Source organism: Microtus ochrogaster, unplaced genomic scaffold, assembly GCF_000317375.1.
Source record: "Microtus ochrogaster isolate Prairie Vole_2 unplaced genomic scaffold, MicOch1.0 UNK1, whole genome shotgun sequence".
In the NCBI taxonomy this organism is placed as follows: domain Eukaryota; kingdom Metazoa; phylum Chordata; class Mammalia; order Rodentia; family Cricetidae; genus Microtus; species Microtus ochrogaster.
In genome coordinates, this window is record NW_004949099.1 from 33,926,214 (window position 1) to 33,938,713 (window position 12,500).

Genomic DNA, 12,500 nt, shown 5'->3' on the forward strand with positions numbered 1-12,500 from the left:
GCTGAGATACCAGCCCATTGGGGCGTGGTCTCTCTCCCTTTAAAAAAGCGGCCACTTCCCTCTCCTCTCGCTCTTCACTTCCTGCTCCGCCAGCAACTAGACTCCCTTCCTGGTTGCGCAGAGGGCTGATGGTGATCTGTAAGGTTTTTCCCCTTTAAATAAATATCACCCTATTAATCATAATTCCAAACGGGTGTGGCATTGTTTGTAACTTACGCCTTCAAAACATGAAGACTGAGACTCCACAAAACTGGACTTTATCTAAAGAATAAAAGGTTGGCTTTACAATAACTATCAAACCATGTAATATGCCATTTTAATAGAACACAGGAAAAATACATAATCACCTCAATAGATTTTTAAAAAGTATGAAAATTTTTAACAGTTCCAGGATAAAAACAACTAACAATCTAAGACTAGAACTTCTTCAATTACAAAGGCAGACGAAATATGATAAAAGACTGAATGTTTTCCCTCGCAGACTGGAATGCCTGATTTCATCATTCTACCTCACACTGCAATAAAGATGACTGACAGAAACAGCAGGTTTGGAGGACAACCTTAGGAAGTCAGTTCTCTCCTTTCACCATGAGTCCTAAGGAGCAAACTCAGGTCTTCAGACTTGGAAGTAAGTGCCTTTCCCACCTGAGCATCTCCAGGACCCATGTACAATGCCTTAATATTAATCTGTGAGGATAAAGATATTTTAGCTATTTAAGGACCACCTATGCAGTTTCTGTTTTAGAATTCTAAGTCTAATATATCTCTGCTTGTTTTTGTTATTTTCTTAATTTCATGAAGTTACACAGATACAAATCGTTTTACTCAGTTTAGATCTTTTTATTTTTTATTTTATTTTTTTTGGTTTTTCGAGACACGGTTTCTTTGCGGCTTTGGAGCCTGTCCTGGAACTAGCTCTTGTAGACCAGGCTGGCCTCAAACTCACAGAGATCCACCTGCCTCTCTGCCTCCCGAGTTGTAGGATTAAAGGCATGCGCCACCACCGCCCGGCCCTCAGTTTAGATCTTATCTGTTACTTTTGTCTTGGCATCTTTCGATAAAGTGTATGAACATAATTTATCAAGCATTCATCCTAAGATCTGTAACTGTAATCTTTTCTTGACACATGGTCACATGATATTTCTTACTTGGCACCATTGGTAGATTGTGTTAGTGGTCCTGATGTTATCTGGTCCCCTACAGGTATGGTGTCTAATATACCCACACTCCTACAATGGCCTAATGGTACACAGAAGACCTTTTTTTTTTTTTTTTTTTTTTTTTTTTCTTTTTTGGCTAAGCTATGTGAGTTGCCTTGAGAAATGAATTGTTAGCTGATGCAACAAAGGCTGAGACTAATTCGGGCCCTGCCAAATGAACACTCTTCAATGTAACTGCTGATCTCAGTTATGTTCTCAAATGAGCCATGTTCCCATTAAGCTTTTTAAGACACCAATATAAATCTCTGAACTTGCACATTGTGGGAAAGTTTTAATTTTCTCTTTTTTTTTTTCAGGTTTCCCTTCTCCTATTGAACATGTTTTGCCAAGTGCAATTTTGCTTGGCATTGATCGTTTACTCTAAATATTAAAATTACTGGCAAAGTCAGTTATCATTTTAACTTAACTCTGCAGGACTAGTAGTTATGAACATGCAAGCATTCCCAATGCCATCCACTGGGTACCCTTCTTTCCTTCCCAGCTCATAGAAATACTTCTGGACTTGTGGACTACTTTTTTTTTTTTTAAAAAAAAAAAAAAAGCAGAGTTTGATGTGGGAGAATTGTCTGTATTCTGTCAATCATGTTTTAAATAAACACTGATTGGCCAGGCAGGAAATATAGGTGGGAAAACCAGACAGGAAGTAGAAATGATGTAATGAGAACAGGAGAATTCTGGGAAGGAGGAAACTGATTCCTCCCATTCCTGTCCAGACCACTGAAACAACAGAATGTGATCTGCCCCATTGAAAAAAGGTACTGAGCCACATGGCTAATAGATCAGAAAAGGGTTAATCAAGATGTGAGAGTTAGCCAGTGAGAGGCTAGAGCTAATGGGCCAATCAGCTTATAATTTATGGAGACCTAGGTGTGATTTTCATTGGGACTAAACAGTTGTGGGGTACCGGGTGGAACAAAAACAACAACAAACAAACAGGCCCCACTCATGTTAATTTTTGTTGTCTATTTGCCCTTCCTCCTTGGGTTGTTTTGGATTCTTTCTTTATTATAGTCAAATTAAAGCCCCAAATCAAAGTCTAACATCTTACCAAGTACACTTCTGGATCTCCTGCCTATCTATACTCTTATACCTTCTCTTGCTGACTCACAAAAATGCGTATTTTACTTACTCTCTTCAACTGTTTTTGTGGATGTTGTTTTCCTAGCATCTTGTCAATCATGTTGAATGACAAGTTCTACTTGAATTCAAAACTTTTACTTCTTGAGTTTCCTGTGTTAGTAAAGTACAATTTTCTTAAATAATGCTTAATTTCTCACTGATTCAGTGCCAGATGTATTAGGTATTTCTGCCTCTGATCATACATATATCAAAGTGAGTCTAATTTTTTTCTTAGATTTATTTATTTAATATGTATGATTATTGTGTCTGCATGTCTGAATGTGTACCATGTGTATGCCTGGTGCCAAGAAGAGGTAAGAAATGGGCATTATGACCCATCTGAATTTGGAGTATGAATGGCTGTGAGCCACCTTCTGGGTGCTGATAACCAAACCTGGATCCTCTATAAAAGCAGTAGATGCCTTTAATCCCAGCACTCGGGAGGCAGAGGCAGGCGGATCTCTGTGAGTTCGAGACCAGCCTGGTCTACAAGAGCTAGTTCCAGGACAGGCTCCAAAACCACAGAGAAACCCTGTCTTCGAAAAAACCAAAAAAGAAAAAAAAAGCAGCAGATGCTCTCAAATGCTGAGCCATTACTTCAGTACCTCCAAATAAATTATAATGAATTTTTATACACAAAGCAAGAATAATATCCACAAACCATGATTTCCAGGTGGTTACTGATTTTCTCTCTGGCTACAGGTCAGAAAAACAATTTGAAGTCAATTTGAATTATTTGGTTTTCTGTTTCCTTTCTGCAAATGAAGAGAGCATATTCAGCTAGCAAACCTGGCTCTCTAGGACCTATCACACGATGGCTTTTGGACAATACGAGGTCACTATTACTGAAAAACAAAAGGATGACAGCTGAGGAAAAGAAGACACAAATCTTATGCTAAATAATTAAGAAATTCATGATCCTAGAGAAGCTAAATAAAAAGGTAAACCCAAAGAAAAACATATAGTTATCCTCCTGGATAATGGAAGGAGACAAGATTGCCAGACAAAAAATGGAAACTTGGGGGTGGGGTGGGATGGGGGTAAGGGGTGATGGGTAGAAAAAAGTGAGAAGGGGGGATGGGGAGACCTTGGGGGAATGGGACGGAGGGGAATAGAACACTAGAGCTGCTCCCTGTGTGAACACTCTGATGAAGTTAAATCATCAAAATATCAGAAGCTCCAGAACAAAGGAAATAAGGGTGCCAGTGTGACAACAGAGGGAAGAAGAGACAAAGAAGGGCCTTGGCCTGTGTTTTCACTTTTATCTAAAATGTTAACAGGAGGGTAACAAAGGTATCTAATTAGAGGAATGAGGAATTTAGAAATTTAATTATTAGAACGAGGGCAAGAAATTGCAGCAGAAAAGAGAGAGAAATGAAGGAAAGACTAATGGGTTGAGATAAAGCAAAAATCGATAGTGAACTACAATTGGAAGGAAGTGAAAAAGTGGTATGGCAGGAACACCATGTGAAGAGAGAGCGAGATGCTGTAGCGGGTGACGGTGGAAGTAGACTAGATTAAAACACGGGTAAGCAATAACACCCAAACAAAAATGAGAAGAATCTGAATGAATACATTGCAAAGTATTCTTTCAGCAGACTGGATTTTCATTACTTATATGTTTGTATGATTAAGTAGCTCCTATAATCTGGTTGCTTCAGCAACAAACAGGTTCACAAGGCACAAGCAAAATAAAAAGGTAATTTTCTGTACTTCTGGAACAAAGAAGGTTATAAATAACGTAAATACCAGGTCACAGCTTCTTTCTCAAATAGCACTGACAAAGGCATAACAACTATTATTTTTTTAATTAAAAACATACCCCCTTTGGTGAGAGACATTATATGGCATACATATGGAAGCCCAAGGTCTACCTGTAGGAGTTGATTCTCTCCTATCATGTAGACTCTGGGGACTGTATTCAGGTAAACAAATTGTGAGAAAAAGATCAGTCATTTCACTATCAAAAGTTTACTTTGTCAGAAGAAATAAAATGGAATTTAATGTCTGATGAATCAAGAAGAGAACTCCCAAGTATCAAGTGAGCACACACAGGGCTGCATGAAAACCCAACACACACACACACACACACACACACACACACACACACACACACACACCATAATAAATCTCAACATTTGAAGATAGCCTTTATAGGTTATCTCAGTGTGAGACATGAGTGGATGTTTGTGAAGGGAATGATTTCTTCCCTCTAAAAGAGGGGATTGGAGGAGTTAGGGAACTTACTAAATCACAGATATTAAAGAGAACAAGGAGTAAAATTCATACTGCTTGATTTTTGAACTAATACACTTTACACTTGCCTCTGGTGAATTTTTAACAGTTTATTAAAGAGAAAGAAATAATTATCAAACTATAATTTAGATTATAACACATATAAGAACTACCTAGTGGGTAGGACAAATTATACTGTTCACATTTCACTAGGAAAATACCTTCCATTAAAAATAGTCAGTATGATGTACCTAAAGACAACATCAGCTACACACAGAAGCCAGGGAGAAGCTGTCAGATTCCCTGGGCTCACTTATCCTTGTATCTCAGACAATTACTGCCATGATCAGTAACTGGGAGATAAGAGAATGATGTCTAAAATCTGAAGCACTCACTATAAACAGAGCATTATGTGTGATGCTGAAGGTCCCCCAAGTGTGATGCTGTCTACTATAGTAGGTCTCAAGCAGTGTAAACAAAAGTGTAACACGTCTACCATGAAAACATCAACAGGCTGTGGCACTTATCTCTAAGGGACAATTCTGGGATGTGCCAACCTTTGACTTTGGGTCCACTAAAAGTTAATATTACATTTGATTACAACTTTATAAAATATCAATGTAAAATTAAAACTCAAGACTAAGTTTGGAGGCAGAATCAATTCTTAAATGTCAAGACTATATAAGCAATTATTATTTTTAAACACACTTTTAAAAGAAAGCATAATAATGCAAAAAACATTCTAAATATATACTTTGAAAAATTTACGATTAGAAACCAACCAGATTTTTTGACAGTTTTGGTCCTACCATCTCGCACAGTTACTGACCGGGGCTTTAGAACTGTTGTAGCAGCTATCTACTGACCCCAACTGGCAAAGCTACAGAGAGTGTCAAAATGGCTAAACTTGACAATCTAAGTTTTATATTTCATGTGAAGATAAATAGTAAGAGCAGTAAAAAAATCAAAGATCAGGTGAAGGAATCTAAAGATTCACAGATTTATTTGTAATATATACAGTGAAAAAAGTCCATCACATTAAAAAGGTTATGTCACTGGCTTAAAGATGTTGAAATTCTATGTAATTTCTATTTCAATTTCTGTATTTTTCATAACAATTTGTTTCCATTTGACAATGTCCTCAATATTTCTACTGGGGAGTTTTATCCTTTAGTGTTACTAATACTATAATACTTAACAAACATGCTGCTTTAAAATGCTAATTAACCCAATTAAAAAATGGGGCACTGATCTGAACAGAGAATTCTCAACAGAAGAACTTCAAATGGCCAAAAGACACTTAAGGTCATGCTCAACCTCCTTAGCGATCAGGGAAATGCAAATCAAAACAACTTTGAGATATCATCTTACACCTGTCAGAATGGCTAAAATCAAAAACACCAATGATAGCCTTTGCTGGAGAGGCTGTGGAGGAAGGGGTACCCTCATCCATTGCTGGTGGGAATGCAATCTTGTACAACCACTTTGGAAAGCAGTGTGGTGGTTTCTCAGGAAATTCAGGATCAACCTACCCCTGGACCCAGCAATGCCACTCTTGGGAATATACCCAAGAGATGCCTGATCATATGACAAGGGCATTTGTTCAGCTATGTTCATAGCAGCATTATTTGTAATAGCCAGAACCTGGAAACAACTTAGATGTCCTTCAATGGAAGAATGGATGAAGAAAGTGTGGAATATATATACACATTAGAGTACTACTCAGCGGTAAAAAACAATGACTTCTCGAATTTTGCATACAAATGGATGGAAATAGAAAACACTATCCTTAGTGAGGTAACCCAGACCCAAAAAGATGAACATGGGATGTACTCACTCATAATTGGCTTCTAGCCATAAATAAAGGTCAGTGAGTCTATAATTTGATATCCTAAAGAAGCTAAATAAGAAGGTGAACCCAAAGAAAAACATATAGCTATCTTCCTGGTTATGGGAAGTAGACAAGATTGCCGGGCAAAAAATTGGGATCTTGGGGGTGGGGTGGGAGGGGGGTAAGGGTGAAATGGGGAGAGAAAAGTGAGAAGGGGAGGATGGGGGGAACTTGGGGAAACGGGATGACTGGGATAAAGGAAGGTTAGATATGGGAGCAGGGAAGCACATATCTTAATTAAGGGAGCCATCTTAGGGTTGGCAAGAGACATGGACCTAGAGGGGCTCCCAGGTGCCCAGGGCGATATCCCCAGTTAGTTCCTGGGGCAGCTGAGGATAGGGAACCTGAAATGACCCTATCCTATAGCCATACTGATGAATATCTTGCATATCACCATAGAACCTTTATCTGGCGATGGATGGAAATAGAGACAGAGACCCACACTGGAGCACCGGACTGAGCTCCCAATGTCCCAATGAGGAGCAGAAGGAGGGAGAACATGAGCAAAGAAGTCAGGACCACAAGGGGTGCACCCACCCACTGAGACAGTGGGGCTGATCTATTGGGAGCTCACCAAGCCCAGCTGGACTGTGACTGAAAAAGCATGGGATAAAACCAGACTCTCTGAATATGGCGGACAATGAGAGCTGCTGAGAAGCCAAGGACAATGGCACTGGGGTTTGATCCTACTGCATGACTGGCTTTGTGGGAGCCTAGCCAGTTTGGATGTTCACCTTCCTAGACCAGGATGGAGGAGGGAGGACTTTGGACTTTCCACAGGGCAGGGAACCCTGACTGCTCTTTGGACTGGTGGGGGAGGGGAGGGGAATGGGGGGAGGGGGAGAGGAATAGGAGGAGGGGAAGGGAAATGGGAGGTTGGGAGGAGGCGGAAATTTTTTTTCAAAAAAAATTATATTAAAAAAATAATAAAAAAGAACATGCTGCTGTCCTTTCACTTGTTAGTTTTCCTCCAGGTGGCTGGTAGTATTGCATCTTTTATTAATGATGTTATTGAAACTCTAAGATATATTTTTGTTGTTTAATATAAAAATAACTTTATAAATATGTTTTATAAATAAGTTTTATAGATAAGGTTACAAGATAACTTTATAAATGATTTTAAACAAAATGCAAAATAGTTTCAAATAAGTCATTTTACCTTATCAGAAGTTTATTTTGCTAAAAGAAAAATAAATGAACAAAAGAATGGAATTTTATTTCTTAGAATGCAGAAAAGGAGCTCCCAAGTATCATGTGAGTATGTACATGCATGTGCACAGGCTTGCATGCAGACTCACCCCCCCCCCACAGTGGCCATAATAAAGCTCAACATTTGAAGGGAGTCTTTTTGTTTACCCACAAATCTTAGGACAGTTACTAAATGTAGAGAAATAGTAGTCTAAATTAGTCCTGAGGTAACATTTAAGCTGTCTGACACGCTTACTGTAAGCATGTAGATCTCATACACTAGTACATGAAAATTACAAGAACTCTAAGGAAAGCTTTTAAAAATCATATTGAGGGCCGGGGAAACAGCAGGTGACGAAGTGATTGCCTTGCAAGCATGAAGAACTCAGTACTCTCTTGAGAACCCATGAAAAGACAGCTGGGCACCATGGCTAGGGACAGACACAGAGGTTAGCTGGGGCTCACCAGTCAACCAGCCTAGCCTAGCTAAACAGCTTCAGGTCGGTGACAGACCTAGTCTCCAATGCCGCTGGGGAGATGGTTCAGTCATTTAAGTGTTTCCCACGAAAGTGTGAGAACCTGAGTTTCATCTCCAGCACCCACAAAAAAAGCAAGGCATAGCAGTGCATGTCTGTAATTCCCATTCTGGGACAGACGGATTCCTGAGGCATGTTGGCCACACAGTCTTACTAAATGGGTGAGTTTCTGGCAAGAGACTTTGTCTCAAACAAATGAAATGGAAAGCCCGGAGAGAGGGCTTAAAAGTTAAAGAGTTCTTGTTCCCAGCACCCACATGACAGCTTAAACCATCCGTAACTTCAGTGCCAGAGGATCTGAACCTTCATCTGGCTTCTGCAGACACATGGTACACAGACATACACACATGTAGGCAAAACACCTACACACATTAACATAAATATTTTTAAATGAGGCGAAGAGTAACTGGGGAAGATGCCTAATGTTGATCTCTGGTCACAACAAACAGGCACAAATACACAAAAGCACAAAAGTGGATAGTACCCGAGGAAGCATACCCGAGGTGGTCTTCTGACCTGCATTCATATACATATGTGAATGCACATACACAAACACAAGAACATGCACACGTGCAAATACATATCCAAAACCGTATGCTTCAATTTATCCACCCTTTTACTTATACTTTTAAAAGTCTACAATAATATAAATGTTTTCAATTCTACTGGCATTTTTTCTCTAGCTGAGTTTATATTTTTAAATTGAAAATACTTTAGAAATTTCCACTAATAAATGCATTTCTTACAATATTTCTCAGATGTAAAAGAGAGGTCTGAGCAGACAGGCCTCTGCTATAGTAGTGCACACCTATTTAACAACTACTTTCAATGGGCCAGAAATCCTTGTCAAGTGCTGAATGGCTCTCGTGGCATTTGTTTTGAAGCCAGCTGTCACCATCAAACAGATGATGATACATTTCCACAAGACTCATTTCAGAGTCTAGTAAGTACCTAATCTAACTAGTAATCAAAAACAACTAGATTTTACTATAAGATAATGATTTTCATAGTTCTAAGACATGTTTGCATTAGTGATACTATCAGACCACTCAGCTATTCAGTTCAATAATTTGTCACTAGAGACATGAAACCCAGTTTAAGACCCAGAAGGAGCCAGGCAGTGATGGCACACGCCTTTAATCTCAGCACTCAGGAGGCAAAGGTAGGTGGATCTCTGTGAGTTCGAGGTCAGCGTGGTCCGTAAGAGCTAGTTCCAGAACAGGCTCCAAAGCTACAAAGAAACCCTGTCTCAGAAAACCAAAAAAGAGAGACTCAGAAGGGTAGGTACAGTCGTAGAAATATATCGATAACTATCTATAAATGATTAAATGGAGCTACAGGATAGTTCAGATAGTAAAAATACCTGCTGCCAAGTATGACGACCTGAATTCAATCCCCAAAACCCACCATGGTGGAGGGATTAAACTAACACCCACAACTTGCCCTATGACTGTCACAGGTATGCTATCATATATGGTCCTCCCTGTGGTAATATCTTGTTTGTACTCTAACAAATAAAGCTTTCCTGAAGACCAGAGGGCAGAACTAGCTAGCCACTAGTTAACCAGAGGTCTGGAGGTCTATACAGATAGACAGGAAGTGATATGGCTGGGAGGAGAGAGGGATATAAGGGGGAGAAGACAGGAGCTTACTCCCTTTCAGCTGAGGAGTTAGCAAGGTAAGAGCTGGCTGTGGCTTGCTCCTTTATCTTTCTGATTTTTCAGTATTTACCTGGATATCTGGTTCTGGGTTTTTATTATTAAGATCAATTAGAACTCATGCAACCCCCCCCACATAAATAAATAAATAGATAGATAGATAGATAGATAGATAGATAGATGTAAAGAATTCCTTAAAAGTTAAATGTAGCTTATATCATTTACAATAGAAAAGAAAGTAGTTTTACAAATATTATAAACCTATTTCTTTTTTTTTAAATATTTATTTATTTATTATGTATACAATGTTCTGTCTGTGTGTATGCCTGCAGGCCAGAAGAGGACACCAGACCTCATTACAGATGGTTGTGAGCCACCACGTGGTTGCTGGGAATTGAACTCAGGACCTTTGGAAGAGCAGGCAATGCTCTTAACTGCTGAGCCATCTCTCCAGCCCCTATAAACCTATTTCTAAGTCAGGAAAAGATAAGATAAATACTGAAGATCCCAATGTCAAAGTTGCCAAAAAAGGTCAGAAGTACAATTTAAAAGAAAATAAAATCAAATTACAAAAGATTCTCATATCAACGGGAAACTATATTATATGACATTATAATGCTCTGAATTTTCTGAATTTATACATGTTTGTACAAACCACTGACTGTTTCAGATGAGGACCAGTTGTTACCTGAGACTTTCATGCTAGCTTCCATTAGCTAAAATAGCAAGCAACGGGTAGCTAGAATTTTGTGCATTCATCCTCTGAGATACCTATTTTTCCACCCTTGAAGTCAGGAAAAAGGATAATTATTTCTATGTTTTATTTGTGTTTTACATATATAATCTTTTTTAAAAATATTTATTTATTATGTATACAATATTCTGTCTGTGTGTATGCCTGCAGGCCAGAAGAGGGTACCAGACCCCATTACAGATGGTTGTGAGCCACCATGGGGTTGCTGGGAATTGAACTCAGGACCTTTGGAAGAGCAGGCAATGCTCTTAACCACTGAGCCGTCTCTCCAGCCCTACATGTATAATCTTTTAAAATCAAGAACTAAATATAAATAAATAGGTAGTCTAGGTATTTAAATATACAACTGTAATTACTGCTCTGATGACAGTGTACTTAATAAATGCACCAGAAAATCAGCTAAAACAGAATAAAATATTGTAAAATACTACTTTGATAACTATTGCAAAAAAAATCATACGATTACTACTAACCCTAAGATGACTAGTTAGTAGAGGACTACAGTCCTTGAGTGTGCAGGCAGAGGTGAGAATAAAATTCCATCCATTCATTCATTAATGAAATAGAATTAAGTCACTAAAGTGTTCATTTAATGCTGCTGTTTACCCAGCAGGCTGCTGCTATCAAAGCCACAAAAGTCAGACCTGAAAGGCCATAGAAGTTATACAGAACTAATATACCTCCAGATCAGTGGTAAGAACAGGGACACTGCTTCAAGAGAAATCGCAGACTCTAAGAAATGGAACCATTTTGTACTCTTCTTTGAGAGGACCAGTGAGCACAGAGGCTCATTTTCTACCCAGATGTGTTGGTTCGGTGATGAAATAGCAGCATGAACAAAGCACTTATCTCAGGAATTGGCAGATCATTGGTAAATGTACCTTGTTGGAAGAGTAAGCTCTACAGTTGGTAAACCACATTTCAAGTAATGAATGGGTCACATGTTTAAGGAGTAAATAAAGTTTCCATTCATGGAGGTGGAATATGTCCTAAGTGAGGCCCACCCCACATTAGCTGGAAAGAAGTTGCAGGTGGAAGGTACTAACAGAGAGGAGGACAGGGGCTGGGAGGAATGTTCAGTCAGTCAAGTGGCTGCAGTGTGAGCATGAGGGTCTGCACTCCATCCCAGAGCTAGGTTAAAAACAAAGCTGGGAGGAATGGGTGGCACATGCTTATAACCCTAGCTAGGGAGTCAGACAGTTTGATTGCTAAGGTTCACTAATACTACCCTAATAAAATAGGTACTCCTAAGAAGAGATGACATTGTCGTCTCTTTAATCATTTAGTCATTAAATGACTATAAAGCTATTAAGGGACTCTATGAGGTACCTACTATAGTATATCTGCCTTGAACTGGGCACTTTTTTTTTTTTTTACCATCTTTCGCCTTAATTTCCAACAACAGCAGCTTCTCAGCAGGGGAGTTAGCCCATCAGTTTCCCACTACTACATCACTGAACTCTGTTTACCTGGTATCCGGTCTAGCTTTATGTCAAATGATACAAGCTGGGGTCATTTGGGAAGAGGGACCCTCAGTAGAAAAAGATGTCTGATTTGCCTGTAGGCAAGCCTGTAGTGGATTTTTTTTAAAATTTCTATTCATTTTGCATCTTTCTTTCTTCTTCCTTTCTTTCTTTCTTCCTTTCTTTCTTCCTTCCTTCCTTCCTTTTCTTTCTTTCTTTCTTTCTTTCTTTCTTTCTCTCTCTCTCTTTTCTTTCTTTCTTTCTTTCTTTCTTTCTTTCTTTCTTTCTTTCTTTCTTTCTTTCTTTCTTTCTTTCTTTCTTTCTGTGGATTTTCTTAATTACTGATTGATGTGGAAGTGCCCAGACTACTATGGGCGGTATCACCCTTGAGCAGGTGGTTCTGAGGATCTATAAGAAAGCACGTGGAGCAAGCCAA

General features: G+C 39.0%; 1 protein-coding gene across 8 annotated transcripts in view; it reads right to left on the minus strand.

Moving 5' to 3' along the window:
• The window catches only part of Erc1 (ELKS/RAB6-interacting/CAST family member 1), a 356,262-nt gene that overhangs the window by 167,574 nt on the left and 176,188 nt on the right, over positions 1–12,500 (minus strand). The gene's annotated exons all lie outside the window — the stretch shown is intronic.